At 42.9% G+C, this 16,492-nt stretch overlaps 1 long non-coding RNA gene across 2 annotated transcripts in view; it reads left to right on the top strand.

Annotated features, from left to right (window-relative positions):
* The first annotated feature begins 6,815 nt into the window (after positions 1-6,815).
* The window catches only part of LOC126484293 (uncharacterized), a 105,091-nt gene continuing 95,414 nt past the window's right edge, over positions 6,816-16,492 (top strand). For both annotated transcript variants that reach the window (XR_007587833.1, XR_007587834.1), the window contains exon 1: positions 6,816-6,943. This is a non-coding gene — a long non-coding RNA (uncharacterized LOC126484293). The remainder of the gene's footprint in view (positions 6,944-16,492) is intronic.

The raw sequence follows: 16,492 nt of genomic DNA, 5'->3' as shown, positions 1-16,492 counted from the left end.
AGTGGGGATTTTCCCGTACGACCATTTCAGGAGCGTACCGTGAATATAAAAAATCCGGTAAACGATCAAATCTCCGACATCGCTGCGGCAGGAAAAAGATCCTACAGGAACGGGACCAACGACGATTGAAGAGAATCGTTCAACGCGACGGAAGTCTAATGCTTTCGCAAATTGCTGCAGAATTCAATACTGGGACGTCAACAAGTGTCGGCGTGCGAACCATTCCAGGAATCATCAGCGGTATGCGCTTTCAGGGTCGAAGGCCCACTCTAGTACCCTAGATGACTGCACGAGACAAAGTTTTACGCCTCGCCTGGGTCCGTCAACATCGACATTGGACTGTTGATGACTGGAAACATGTTGCGTGGTCGGACGAGTCTCGTTTCAAATTGTATCGAGCGGATGAACGTGTACGGGTATGGAGACAACCTCACGAATCCATGGATCCTGCAAGTCAGCAGGGGACTGTTCAAGCTGGTGGAGGCTCTGTAATGGTGTGGGGCATGAGCAGTTGCAGTGATATGGAACCCCTCAGACGTGCAGATACGACTCTGACAGGTGACACGTACCTAAGCATGCTGTTTGATCACCTACATCTAGTCATGTCCATTGCCATCTACGTGGCAACGATGCGCTTCCGGACACACGTTCATAGGACCTCTTTTCCTCCATTTCCAGTCAGGAAACCGTCCCAGCGATTTGTCGTTTTTATTACCGTTCGCCTTGTATGTTCCAAGGATTTCGTTGCTATTCACTTATGGTTTCAAGCATCTGGATACTGTTACCCCTTTTCATGAGGAATACTTATCCTGGTATCCTAACCGTGGATGCCCCTGCAGCTTTCTAATATCATATTACGCTTTCTGTTTCGGATCTGGGCAATTCCAGCATGACATGCGACACTCCACACGTCCAGGATTGCTACAGAGTGGCTCCAGGAACACTCTTCTGAGTTTAAACAGTTCCGCTGGCCTCCCCAGAAATGAACATTACTGAGCATATCTGGGATGCCTAGCAACGTTTTGTTCAGTACAGATCTCCACCCCGTCGTACTCTTACGGATTTGCCGGCCGGTGGGGCCGTGCGGTTCTAGGTGCTTCAGTCTGGAACCGCGTGACCGCTACGGTGGCAGGTTCGAATCCTGCCTCGGGCATGGATGTGTGTGATGTCCTTAGGTTAGTTAGGTTTAAGTAGTTTTAAGTTCTAGGGGACTGATGACCACAGATGGTAAGTCCCATAGTGCTCAGAGCCATTTGTACCATTTTTTTCTTACGGATTTATGGACAGCCTTGCATGATTCATGGTGTTCGTTCTTTTCAGCAGTACTTCAGACATTAGTCGAGTCCGTGCCACGTCGTGTTGCGGCACTTCTGCGTGCTCGCGGGGTCCTGCACGATATTAGGCAGGTGTACCAGTTTCTTTGGCTGTTCAGTGTTAATTGTAGACTGGCAACAGCAAGAAAAGCTTTTCTGAAAGTGAGAAATTCGTTAACATCAGATATTAATTTACATGTTAGGAAAGTATTTTTTTTTTAAATCTTATAGGACTTAACTGCTAAGGTCATCAGTCCCTAAGATTACACACTACTCAACCTAAATTATCCTAAGGACAAACACACACAGCCATGCCCGAGGGAGGACTCGAACCTCCGCCGGGACCAGCCGCACAGTCCATGACTGGCGCCTTAGACCGGAAAGTATTTGTCTGGAGTGTAGCCCTGTGCGTAGATTAAAACGGGGCGACAAGTACAAGACAAGAAAACAGAAGCTTTCGAAATGTGATGCAACGGAAGAACGCTAAGACTAGATGCGTAGGTGGGATAAATAGTGAAAATGGGGAGAAAAGAAATTTATGGCAGATCGTGATTAAATGTAGGGATCGTTTGATAGGACACGTCGTGTATGTGTGTGTGTGTGTGTGTGTGTGTGTGTGTGTGTGTGGTGGGGGCGGTTAAAAATTGTACAGGAAAACCAAGAGCTTGCCTACAATAAGCATGGACAAATGGTTGAAGATTGGCATAGTTATACAGACATGAAGAGGCCTGCTCACGATTGACAAGCGTGGTGAGCTCAAACCAGTCTAGAGACTGAAGAGTATAGCAGATGAATCGCAGCTACTCGGACAGGCATGCTCCGTTACTCGTGTCGACAACAGGTGGAGTTGTGTGCCGTAATACAAGCAGTGACGCTGCGGCGGGAAGGGGTGTGTTGTTGGTGGCTGGGGGCGCGGCTCCCACGGCGGGGCTGCCCTGTGGCTGAGTCAGCCGCGTGACGCGGCGCCGCGCCGCGCCGCGCCGCCCACGTGGCTCGCGGCCGCTTTCTCCTCTGGTCTCCTCTCTTCTCCTCCTTCGCGCTGGTGACTCACAGCGTCCCGCCAGAACCAGCCCTCCCCCTCCGCTCTTACAATTTCTCCATATTTAGCCGTAGTCGGGCCCCTCCCGGATGCTGTAAACTCGCTGTAGGTCTTTATTGATACTAACTCGAGCAGTTTAAACTGCCAACGACCTTCCTATCACGCGGAGTTGCCCGCACGCTATGCTATGGAAATGTAACAGGCTGCCGCTTTGGGAAGTCTGGTTAAAGGACGACGGGGCCGGACAGTTTTAATTAGTGCCTCGAAACAATAAAGATAGGCGATTAATTTTCCGCTTATTTGCAGGTACACGACTGCAGTCACTGACTTGCGATATACAGGGTGAACATTAATAAAACCGACAAACTTCAGGGAGGGATTCCTGACTGGAAGTGGAGGAAGAAAGGTCCTATGAACATGTGTCGGCCTGCCGGAGTGGCCGTGCGGTTCTAGGCGCTACAGTCTGGAACAGAGCGGCCGCTACGGTCGGAGGTTCAAATCCTGCCTCGGGCATGGATGTGTCTAATGTCCTTAGGTTAGTTAGGTTTAATTAGTCCTAAGTGCTAGGCGACTGATGACCTCAGAAGTTAAGTCGCATAGTGCTCAGAGCCATTTGAACATGTGTCCAGAAATGGATAGTATACGTGCAATCACAACAGATAGTCCCGGACACAGCACAGAGCTGTACAGCATCCAGTTGCCTCCATGTGATTGCAGATGATAGGGTTAGTAGCGGTTGTCATGCAGGATACACATAATCGTACTTTGGTTTACACCATGTCGGCGGGCAAATTTGCCTGGAGCTTATACTAGGGTCCGTCTCAATGTCCTGTAGACTCCGGTCCTCCGCATTTGGTGTACGCACAGTTCACCGCCTCACTGTACTTTTGTCTGTCTGAAGAGACGCATGGTCTCACCAACACCCAAGAAGTGCTTGAAATGTTGTCATGTGGTTGGTGTCTGTGAGGGTACTTGTTTTGCCTGCAATTCACAAGGAACACGCGTCATGTGGGATAAAAAATTCAAATGTGTGTGAAATCTTACGGGACTTAACTGCTAAGGTCATCAGTCCCTAAGCTTACACACTACTTAACCTAAATCATCCTAAGGACACACACACACCCATGCCCGAGGGAGGACTCGAACCTCCGCCGGGACCAGCCGCATGTGGTCAGAGGAACCGTAATTCGTCAGCGCCATCTACCGTGGCAACTATGCGCTTCCGGACACACGTTCATAGGACCTCTTTTCCTCCATTTCCAGTCAGGAAACCGTCCCAGCGATTTGTCGTTTTTATTACCGTTCGCCTTGTATGTTCCAAGGATTTCGTTGCTATTCACTTATGGTTTCAAGCATCTGGATACTGTTACCCCTTTTCATGAGGAATACTTATCCTGGTATCCTAACCGTGGATGCCCCTGCAGCTTTCTAATATCATATTACGCTTTCTGTTTCGGATCTGCGAAGACGAACGTTTTCTAAGAGTAATGTGGTTGATCCATCTACGATTTTTCACTGTTCTCAATCAGGAAGGAGGAGGTTTTTAACCCAAAACACCGCCATGTACTTGCCACGCGCTCTCCGCTATCGTAGTAGCCGTTTCCTGTTTGTACTGCACGCCTGACCTATCGAGGGGAGCCTTAACAGTTGCTCACCCGACAGCAGGGATCAAGAAATTCTCATACGATATAGTCGAACAAATGTCTCAGCGTCTGGTTTAGAGCTTCTACTCTATTTCAAATCAGAGGACCACGACTGACCGACAAGTAATGAATTGAGCTTGCATCCCTTGTGCGATGCCAACTGCCTTCATTAATTCACCCAGTCGCCGTAAGAAACCGAGGATGCCCTTACAACCTAAGCGGCCGGCGTCATTCGTTCCGACATGTGTCAGCATTTGCAGCTACTTCAACTCGATGCGTTCAGTATCCGCCAGCAGGACCTCCTATACACCTCGACAAAACCTCCCGGCCAACATACCGAATGCACACTGGACTTCTTTCCCGACCTGCCTGCTGTATCTCTGAAGTGCTCCATTACCCGCCTAATATTGCACTTCCCAATAACTCGCACCGAACAAGGTGGCGCAGTGGTTAGCATACTGGACGCGCATTCGGGAGGACGACGGTTCAAATCCGCGTCAGAGCATCCAGATGTAGGTTTCCCATGATTTCCCTAAATCGCTGAAGGCAAATGCTATGATGCTTCCTTTGAAAGGGCACAGCCGTTTTCCTTCCATCCGTGAAACATTCCTATCTGGTGCTCCGTCCCTAATGACCTCGATGTCGACAGGACGCTAAACTCTAATATTCCTCCCTTTTCTCCTAATAACTAGTACACCTGCCCTTTGTGATTGTCCGCACTGACCAGGAAAATCTGCCCTGGCCCAATAGACAAGGCATCGTGTGCTCATACCTGGTGCTGAGGTGTAAAGGGGCAACCGCTGCGGTCAGTTCCCACTTTCGCGCTACGCCCAAAGATACTCAAACTGACTACTGCCTGGCACTCACACTCGAGTGAAAAGAGACCGGTCAGATGTTGCGCATCGGAAGATAAGTGTATTTCCGTGGGATTCCAAAGGCTTCAAAGGTGTCGCAGCTTTCGTCATTCGTGCCCCAACGTCGTTGCAGGAGCCTGTGTACGGGGGCCAACGCAGATTCCAGCTGTTTCCAGACAGCGGCCAGTTCTTCATGACTCCGTACACAATAAGCACAATCACTGTCAACATCACGCTGTGTAAACAACAACAATAATGTACAAATAAGTCATGACTAACTGAGAACGAACAGTCCTCAGGAAGAAATAAAATTACCAAACATGGCGCTACTAAAGTTGCAATGCACACAAAACAGAAACTAGAAAAATAAACAACAGACTAGCACTTAAATTTGCTATAGACAGTTCACACTCAACTCTAAGATCACAAAATCCCCAAACTCCTAAAACAATAGTAAATTACACTACTGAAAAATCACACTACTGAAAAAACAATTACCTTTCACTAGGTAGTCAGCTCATATGCTCTCTTCTCTCTCTCTCTCTCTCTCTCTCTCTCTCTCTCTCTCTCTCTCTCTCTCTCTCACACACACACACACACACACACACACACACACACACACACAAATGCCTCTGAGCACTATGGGAGTTAACTTCTGAGGTCATCAGTCCCCTAGAACTTAGAACTACTTAAACCTAACTAACCTAAGGACATCACACACATCCATGCCCGACGCAGGATTCCAACCTGCGACCGTAGCTGTCGCGCGGTTCCAGACTGTAGCGCCTAGAACCGATCGGCCACTCTGGCCCGCACACACACACACACACAAACACACACACACACACACACACACACACAGAGAGAGAGAGAGAGAGAGAGAGAGAGAGAGAGAGGGAGAGGGAGAGAGAGAGAGAGAGAATGTAATCAAACCTTATTCAACACAGATAAACAAACAGATAATATTCGCTTCTTGACAGAAGCCGGTGAGAGCACTAAACTAAAGGGTCTATGGAAACACAAACAACTGCTGCTTGCACTATTGTCGCCTGAGAGGATGGAACTCTTGGAGATGGCAGATAAATATTTCATAAGAGACTGGTCGCAGATGTCTGTACTTATAATTCAATTACAACACTGCCACGGCGTTCTACAGTATTCATAATGGACAAGCTTCCGCTATTGAGAGTGCACAACAACTGGAATGGTTCAAATGGCTCTGAGCACTATGGGACTCAACTGCTGAGGTCATTAGCCCCTAGAACTTAGAACTAGTTAAACCTAACTAACCTAAGGACATCACAAACATCCATGCCCGAGGCAGGATTCGAACCTGCGACCGTAGCGGTCTTGCGGTTCCAGACTGCAGCGCCTTTAACCGCACGGCCACTTCGGCCGGCTAACAACTGGAATGTTGGCACATTGAATTCTGTCAGATATATCAGTGCCATGCCCGTGCACTGATCATACCACAAAATAATTCAAATATCTAAATAACTAATCAGTCACGTTTAGTTACCTTACCGTACGCGGTTCAGGCGGATTCATTTATATTATAGTAATATTACCCAATCATTGCTTATGCCAGGTGAAATTTTTATTGCAAATAACGTTCTGAAAAGCAGCCCGTGAGCACTGAAAGACAATGTCACAGGTTGTCCAGAAAATCGTACGTACAAACGACCTATGTTACGATAATTTGAGTGAATCCATCCACTTTGGTAGTATTATCAGGCATCCAAGTTTTTGTTATTCTTGTATTTCAATTGTCGTTCGTAATACTTATGGCTAACGTAAAATGTTCAATTTCAAAGATACCACGTAGTTAGGACTTCAGTGAACAGTACGAACCAATGGACGTCTCGCCACTATAGATCAGACTATCTACACGGAGCGAAGTTCAGGGGTCACATTGCTTCAGATGGACCTTTGAAGCATTTCCTTGTTGGCAAGACAGTTGGCTCAGTATAGACGTGACATTCAGACGACTTTGTAATGGATTCTACTGGCTGGCAAACCAAACGATAGGTTGGCGGAACAGGAGTAGAAGACCAGATGTGCAGTGGCGAAAATGTAGCCCTAAATTTTTCAGAGGTGAGATACGGAAGCAATGCAATCGCCTTAGCTCAAGGCCATATTTTCCTACGTTGTTGATCTTCTTTCTGTAAGGCCGCTGTACGAGCTCTTTGTCAGTGCTGTCTTCTGTTCAAAACTCAGCTTCTTTGAGTGTACGTAAATGACAAAACGTTTTAGATACCAGTTACACTGGTTATCTTGGACACATTTTTGGCCAGCAGATCTTGTTTTCTAGGCTTTAGTACACCGATGAACGTAGAATCTTCTGTAGCGTAGTCGAAACAATCTCGGCAGCATGTGTGCGGGCGCACATGTTGCCAAGGTTGTTTCGAACACGCTGCAGAAGTTTCGCTAGGATGCCCATACACGTCCTCCATACTGTCCCGATCTCTCTCCATGCATTTCCATATTTTTGGAGCCTTGAAGAAAGACATTCTTGGCTGTGGATTTGCTTCGGACGAAGAGGTGCACTCCTGGGTACAATCGTGTTTTCGTAGACAACCACAACCATTTTCCCATGAAGGCATCGACCATCTTGCCTCATAGTGGGATAAAAGTATTGACAGTTATGGTAATTACCTTTGAAATAATAAATAGTTTACTTACTGCTTTTTCCATCTTTTTTTTATTTGACTTCTGGTTACATAAGATTATCGGCAGCGCCAATTGACTTAATTGTTGTCTAATTTAACCCATTTCTCGTAATGTTTCATTGTACATTGTGACAAAAGCGGTATATAGAATCCATGATGAGTGCAACAGTTTCTACAACCAGGTCAGTGGTGGATGATAATGACATTTTTCAATGTTTGTGAATTTTAGACAGAAAAAAATCTGGAAATAGAAAAATTCCGTCAAAAAGTGCATGGATGAACAAAAGAAGGGACTAAGTGAAAATTTCTCAGTGGAAAAACTGTATTTTTTGTGGAAAATAGATGTAGACCTCTCGTTTGCTAATGCAGTTTGAGCATCGTTTTTCCAAAGAGTAGATTCAATCCCGAAACCTTTCAGTGGTTGGTATGACCTATGACGGACTCCACATGTTTTCTAGGAATAAATTACTTTAAATGCGTTAATAAGTGGACGTCAGTGAGCGATTAAGTCACTTAGTGACCGTAATGGCACCGAAATGGAAAATGACAGAGAGAAAGCCGAAATACTGAATTCGATTTTGCGAAATTGTTTCACCGCGTAAGATCGTAACACGACCCTTCGTCTCAATCAATCGTACAAATTTCGAAATGGCATACATTGAGATAACTGATCATGGAATAGAAAAACAAGTACAGTCGCTTTATAGTGGAAAGGTATCAGGGCCAGATGAGATACCAGTAAGGTTCTACAGAATTATATGGAAGTACTTGTCCCCCTTCTAGCACCAGTTTATCGTAGGTCACTGGAGCAACGGATACCCAACGATTGAAGAAAAGCGCAAGTCTGACTTAAAATGTAGACAGTCGTGTGGGTGGCAAGCTGAGCTTCGTTGAGCAGCGAGGTGACGCCACGGACACCCTGAGGAGAAAGTGGCTGGTCCAGCCTCCAAGAGTAGCGCGCGGAACAAGCGGTCGCTGGCTGAAATCTGACAGCTCACACAACGAGCGTGATGCGTGGTGGAGCGCTATGACCGACTGCTGTGAGGACACCCGGCCGTTCCTTTGTTAGTGCTGGGAAACACGACAGTAAATGCTGTAAACCAGTCGTTCCCAACCTTTCTGAGACCATAACCCCTGAGTGCAACGAGATGTCAGCTAGTAATTCCCCCTTCACCCCCCCCCCCTCCAACTCTGTCAATAGCACTTAAACTTTACAATGATAAATAATTTTCTTTGAACATATTTAATTTTATAATGACGAAAGGTAAATTATAATTAGTTTTGTAGTCGTTTTGTTAAACCACGAACTAATGAGTCAGTGAGGATATTGTTACTACTTATTTCTGCCAAACTTTTTTACAGAAAGTTCATCGTGTGTGCTAACTACAGCCCCTTCACAGAAAATAGAGCTAATTTACACAGTGATGGTAGACACTTGTTACAAAACATGCTTCTTATGCACTACTCCTCTCCCTAGCGACACTTGCTCCACCCATACCATGTACCACTTTTTAAAATCAACTAAATTAAAATGTCTGCACTGCACTTATTGCTTGAAGATCACTTGATTGCTGGACTCCCTGTTTCTGAACTTGTAGGAACTGGAGACTTTAGGCTGCCTATACGTGGGTTTTGAACATTGCCAATAATAATAATAATAAATTTACGAACAAAAACGGTCAAAGACTTGTAGAACTCTGCAGAGAACACAACCTTATATCTAAATCAACATACTTTAAGATGAAGCCAAGTAAACTTAAAATATGGAAACATCCAAACTGGAGGAAGGGGGAGTGGCAGCTAGACCATGTCTGTATGGACAAAAAATTTTCATAAGGATATCCACAATGTTAAAGTACTGAGAGGATTAGACACAGGCTCAGACCATTATATAGTTAAAATTAAAATCAAATTCACTCCGTTAAAGAAGAGGGCAGGAAAAACTAATAAAATAAAAAGGAAGTTTGACCCACATCACCTAATTGAAAATGATAAATACCAACAAATAACACAAACCATCAAATTAACACATGATCTAGATCAACTAGTGCTTAATCTTAAAAAAGAAGCACACTCTCTAGCTCCCTTGAACCCACGAAGGAAACATGCATGGTGGACATCAGAATGTGACAAATTCCATGAAGATAGACACCAAGCATGGTTAAAGTTTCAAACACATAAAATTAAAGAAAATGCTGTCAATCTAAAAAATGAAAGAAAAAAAATCACACAAAATATTAGAAGAATCAAGAGAGCATTCCATTAAGATATTAAAAATTCTATAGAAGGCAATTATCATAAAACCAACTCCAGGAACTACTATAAAATCTTTGGGAAACAACTACAACAATATGAGGCCCCTACACTAATACTGAAAGATGAAGATGGAAGAATGACACACAGTAACAAGGAAAATGCAGAAATCATCGCAAAAGCATTTAACAAACTTTTGAATTGCGAGGAATCCAAAGAATCCTTACAAATCAACATAAAAACCCCAATAAAAACCAAACCTAACAAACTAGACCCTCCAACTTTCCATGAAGTAGAAAAAATTCTTAGAGAACAAAAAAATTATAAGGCATGTGGAGAAGATCAGATTTTTGTTGAAATGTGTAAATATGCAAGTGACACAGTCAAGACCTCCTTACACATGGGTCTACCAAAAATTTGTGTAACAGAACGATTCCCCGAACATTGGACCACAGCTACCATCCACCCACTACACAAAAAGGGAGATAAGAGCAACCCAGACAACTACAGAGGAATCTCTCTCCTAGATTGCACGTACAAAATTCTGTCCAAGATCCTAGATGAAAGAATCAAGGAGCAATTAGAACAGGAATTAGGGGAATATCAGGAAGGTTTCAGACCATGGAGAAGCTGTGCAGAGCAGATAACTAGTTTAAAATTGATTATGGCATATTACAAGAAACGGAAGAAACCTCTGGCAGATTGTAAGAAGGCATATGACTCCACAGACCTTCAGTATTAAAATTTTTAAGAAATATAAGACTCCATCCAAAACTAATTAAAATAATCCAACTCACTCTAACTAACACAAAATCAGTAGTGAAGTTTAGAGGAGAAATTTCGGAACCATTCCTCATAAAAACAGGCTTAAGATAAAGTGACTGCCTATCACCATTACTGTTCAACTGTGCACTGGAATACATAATGAGAGAATGGTACATGGACAATCCAAAGATGATAAGAATTGGAAGTGCAAAAGATGACGTTAGCTTAAACTGCTTGGGATTCACTGATGATTTTGCTCTCCTAGCCAACACCGTTCAAGAAGCCAGGCAACAAGTGAAATCACTACAAGAAATAGCAGAGAAAGTAGGCCTTAGAATATCATTTGAAAAAACGGAGATTATGCTAACTGATCCACCACTTGCAAACAAAATTACAATAGGAGAACAGGAAATCAAAATTGTTGATAAATTTGAATATTTAGGCGAAATAATAACATATAATGTAAACGAGAAGCCATCATGGCAGAATACTTGAAAAAACTGAAGTACGCAAATTACATTACCAAAGCTACATACAACAAAAAAAACCTATCTATAGATGCAAAATTAAAACACTATAAAACAGTTACACAACCAGAAATAACGCATGCAGCTGAAACTATCTTCAAAATAACGAATGCAGCAGAAATTGACAGAATACTAAAAATAGAAAGAAGAATAATTAGGACATGTATAAATAAACAGTATAAAATAAATTGACATTGGAGAATAGCATCAAATGAAACAGTATATAAGAAAATAGAACCAGTCATGAACACGATGAGGAAGAAACGCATCTCATTCTTTGGACATCTGATGAGAACTCCAGAAAAGAGAATTAGTAAAAAAATAATACAAAAATTGTGGAATAGCAAGAGCGACATTAAATAGATCACAGAAATTAAGGAAGATATAAAAGAACTCCAAATTACAGTAGATGACCTAAAAAAACAAGACAGAGAAAACCAGAATAATGCAAGACCCGCAAACCAGACTACAAAAGGAAAATCAATAAAAGGAGTACAGGAAGAGTGGTCTCAGATGTAGGAAGAAAGAAAATATCTGAAAGAATGAAGAAATATTGGGCAGACAGAAGAGAAAAACACCTTTCATATAAGAATAGACTCTAATAATTATATTACCTAAATATCATATTAAGTTATTGTTGAGCCTAATTGTATCCTTGAGTAACAACTTGTTTACAACTTTGTATTTTTGACTAGAGTGGTCCAATGAAGCCCATAAAATAAATAATAATAATAATAATAATGTGTAGGCCCTACAGCAATGTAGTAGTCACTACATAGTTACTGCTGCGTAGTGGTGTCGATCAATTCGTTTATCTGTTCCGAAGGGAATAATGAAGCAATTTATGGCGCACTGCGGGAACTATATACAACACGGATGGCATTTTCATGAGGTATTTAAGTATACGTGACGTATATGTCTCAGTTTTATTGTCATAAATGCAAGGTGGAAAATATGTGTGTAGTGGGTGAACTATATGAAGAGAATGTTGTTTATGTATTCGTTTCACAAAGTGAAACTTCCACCACATTTTGCCGCACATTAATGCTAGTATTTTAAAAAGAATGTAATTATGGGTAATTTGTGAAATCAGTGTCAGGGTCTCATGAAATAGTGCTATTAGTAATGATATTTTAAAATAGTTTAGGTTCGTGAGCGAAATACAATCGAACACTTTTGTCTTTACGCTTCAGAAAATTTAATTTTGCCGCGGGAGTAATTACTCCAAGTTGTGGATTGGAATTTTGTGGTAAGACCTATGGGACCAAACTGCTGAGGTCATCGGTTCCTAAGCTTACACACTACTTAGTCTAACTTAAACTTACACCCATGCCCGAGGGAGGACTCGAACCTCCGACGGGGGAAGCCGCACGGACCGTGACATGGTGCCCATAGACTGCGCGGCTACCCCGCACGGCCCCAAGTTGTGAAGCGCTCTGTAAACGAAGGGACAATGACTTACGAGATCCTTTAGAAAAGAATATTCTAAGCTGAGAGGACACTTCATTTCGATGAAGGTTCAAATGGCTCTGAGCACTATGGGACTTAACATCTGTGGTCATCAGTCTTCGATGAAGGTACGAACGACATAAATGCCAGTAACAACACTGTTTGGCAAATGACACATCGTGTTGACATATTCGTTGTGATAGGGACCAAGACATTATCACACATATTGAATATACAGAATTATTATGCTAAATGGAAAGAAACAGCAGGAAACGATGCCGGAGAGTATAACGAGCAAAAAAAGATGATATGGACATATGACTGGAAATGCGTTTCAAGAGAAGTATACACACTTGAAGATGGAGATGAAAGACCTTTGGTGGTGACTCTGGTATCTACCGGGCAGGTGGCCCGCCAGCTTGGATTGAACCAGAACGTTTGGAACATTCTCCATTGCAACTGCCACTATCCGGATCACTTACAACGCGTGCAGGCCTTTTTAAATACGGACTTGACTCCTCAGCAGCTGTGATTTTTGTGATCCATCCTATTCACAGATGAGACTACCTTAATGAGAGTCAGTATCGTCAACCTTCACGACACCCCTGTGGGCTAGAGAGATTCGCTGTCGTACGGTGGCAGCAAACCATCAGCACCGGTTCAGTCTAAGTGTGTGGGCGGGGATGACTGGCGACCGTCTCGTGGGACTACTAATCTTTCCACAATGCCTGTGATCTGCACTTCCTGCGGATGTCCCGGTCTCCCCTGCTGGAAGACGTGCCTTTGGTGATACTGAGGGTAATGTGGCTAGTACGTGATGATGCTCCAGTTCACTGGCCTTTTCATTGCGGAGCTCAAACACTAGTACAGACAGAACATTACCACTTGACTGGTGTAGTCTCATGCATTCTTTTAACTATTGAAACGTACACTGTTACAGATCTTTTATCTCCATCTTCTAGATTGTGCACTTTCCTCGGAACGCATTTCTGGCCTATGTCCATATGACCTTTTTTGCTCATTATCTTCTCAGAGATCGTGTCCTGCATTTTACCATTATTTAGCAAAATTACCCAATACACAACGTACGCCAACAGCACGTGACACTACACCCATTCTCCGTTAAAAACAGGTCCCGGGCAGCTATAAGGGCACTCAAACAGACCGAGAGGGGCTGAGGTTTTAGACCGAGCACTCGCGTTCAGGAGGAGAGCGGTTCTAATCCCATTTGGGGCATTCAGATTTATGGATTCTGTGGTCTCCCTAAATTGCTCAGGGCTAACGCTGGGAGGTTGCTTTGAAAAGTACCCATTTTAGCTATCTAACCCCGACCTTTCTTAAACCGAGCTCGTGCTCCATATCCAATACAATAGGTGTTGGCGGTCCTGTGCAATGGCAGGCACAGTCATTAGACCGTGAGTGCCAACAGATGAGAAATTACAGTATTGTACAAGCAGCATCTGTTTGGAAAATCACAGGCTCTTCGAAAATATCAGCTTTAGTTATGCTGGCCTCCTAGTCCCTCGTCACAAGATTTGCAAGCGCTGAAGTATCGGAGGTAATCACTCCTTAATCTCGCACAGCATCGATAAACTTCACGTCTAGAGAATATGCAAATCACTTTACAGCCGCAATCTGCAGTATTGACATAAAAATGGAGTCTACGCTCACTATTACAGGCGTCTGCAGAAATTTATGTAGGGGTGGAGGTAGGGGAGAGCAAGGCTCTAAAATTGCCATTTTTTAAATAAATTATATGGTCAGTTTTGAGACATGTCATGAAGCAAGAATTAAATTTTTTAGCTGACACAAAAAACTTACTATATCCCAGAGAATTGACGTTTATTCTTTCAGTATTTGTTATGGCTAGAGTACATTGATACTCAAGGGGTAAGCATGATTTCATGATTATTCGAAGTACATCTTTTAGTATTTGTTGTTGTTGTTGTGGTCTTCAGTCCTGAGACTGGTTTGATGCAGCTCTCCATGCTACTCTATCCTGTGCAAGCTTTTTCATCTCCCAGTACCTACTGCAACCTACATCCTTCTGAATCTGCTTAGTGTATTCATCTCTTGGTCTCCCTCTACGATTTTTACCCTCCACGCTGCCCTCCAATACTAAATTGGTGATCCCTTGATGCCTCAGAACATGTCCTACCAACCGATCCCTTCTTCTGGTCAAGTTGTGCCACAAACTTCTCTTCTCCCCAATCCTATTCAATACTTCCTCATTAGTTATGTGATCTACCCATCTAATCTTCAGCATTCTTCTGTAGCACCACATTTCGAAAGCTTCTATTCTCTTTTTGTCCAAACTATTTATCGTCCATGTTTCACTTCCATACATGGCTACACTCCATACGAATACTTTCAGAAATGACTTCCTGACACTTAAATCTATACTGGATGTTAACAAATTTCTCTTCTTTTAGTATTAGTAAAACGATTATGAACGTGACAGAGTTTTGAAGTTGATGATGTGAAATTGTGCCGTTATATGATTAAATCTGTGATCTGTCCAACAAACCATCAATAAGTTAGAAAATAGAGCAGTTAACTCTGTACTCTAGGTTCAGTGGGAGGCGTTGGTTGGTGGTGGGGTGGGGTGGAGGGGACAAGTGCTCCGCCTTACCTCCCATCCCCCTCGCCCATCTTCGTTGTAGACGTTTGTATTTGCAACACGAAATATCCATCCACTATTTCGATATTGTGCTTTATACTATATCCTTGTGTCGCAGACTGCTTACAAGGTATGCATTAGTGGTCTCCGATTGATCATGGTGCCATCCAAATCATGACTCCAGGTCTTCCGTATTTGTCACGTCCCATTATGTTTTAGCCATGCAAACTCGTCTCTCATTCTTTCCACGATAGCTGGTGTCGCACTGAACAGAAATTTAATGTAGAATGTCATCTCGACTCAACTGCCTTTGGTCTCAGTCCCCATGCACCTTGAAATAAAAAGTAAATACAGCTAAAGAAATCTACAAATTAGAGAACCAGAAGAAAAGCGTCATGTCTAGTTTTTAGTTCATAAGTGAAATCCGCCAGTTCATTTCGGGATTACATTTTCGTCAGCTATTTATGCGCCTCTAGTACAAAACGTGGGCGGAATTTAAAAGATATGCAGTTCTTTATAGCTGTCATGTTTATGCCCCACCCCTAACTGTCTTTATAATATATTATTCATATGATATCGCTAAGTTTCTTCCTTGGTCCCCTACCAAATACTGGTCGACTGAGAGCACTTATGCAGGAGGGCAATCATCAGGTGAAACGAAGGAACAATCTCGCAAATTTCTGCTTATTCATACATCCCAAAATATCGTGTTCATTACGTCCACTGTCGAAATATATCAAGAACACCACTTATCTCACCATAGAGAAATCATAATGATAACAAAACTTTTCTTTCTAGCTTTTTTTTAAAAAAGATATCATTTTCTGTGAATTACTTCCTTGCCAATACACGTAATTCCTTTTTTACCGCTTCATTTTTTCTTTCTCTGTGTCTTCAAGTCGCCCCTATCTCAACATCAGATCCACAAACAAATAAAATCCTTGGTTCTGTATCGCAGCATGCAAACTTAATCGGCGTTCGGGCTTCTTTTCAAAAGATATTGAGGTTTCTGTTTAACTATTATCTGCCTGATTTTACATCCATATGTGCCTGGTAATTCCTTATTCCCGCACACTGTGTGTGGCGTGTGAAGAGTCGACAGAAGCTATTCATCTGAAGGCTTCATACTTTTTTAAAAGTTTAACTACCACATGATAAACAACGGATGCAGTGTAGAACAGGTTGTTTGGATACAGTAAGCACGTGAGATTAAAAGATCACCAGAAGATAGGAAAACTAGAGTGGTGTAATAAGATAATGTCGCTACTATTATGTAATAAATTAATCCGAGTAAGTGATGTTTTTGTCTTTCTTGAAACTCACCTACTACAGAACATTTTAACAGAAAGGGATGAGGAAG

The sequence above is a fragment of the Schistocerca serialis genome, chromosome 6 (assembly GCF_023864345.2).
Source record: "Schistocerca serialis cubense isolate TAMUIC-IGC-003099 chromosome 6, iqSchSeri2.2, whole genome shotgun sequence".
Classification (NCBI taxonomy): Eukaryota; Metazoa; Arthropoda; class Insecta; order Orthoptera; family Acrididae; genus Schistocerca; species Schistocerca serialis.
The sequence above is the reverse complement of the archived record's forward strand: the minus strand, read 5'-3'. Positions and strand labels throughout refer to the sequence as shown.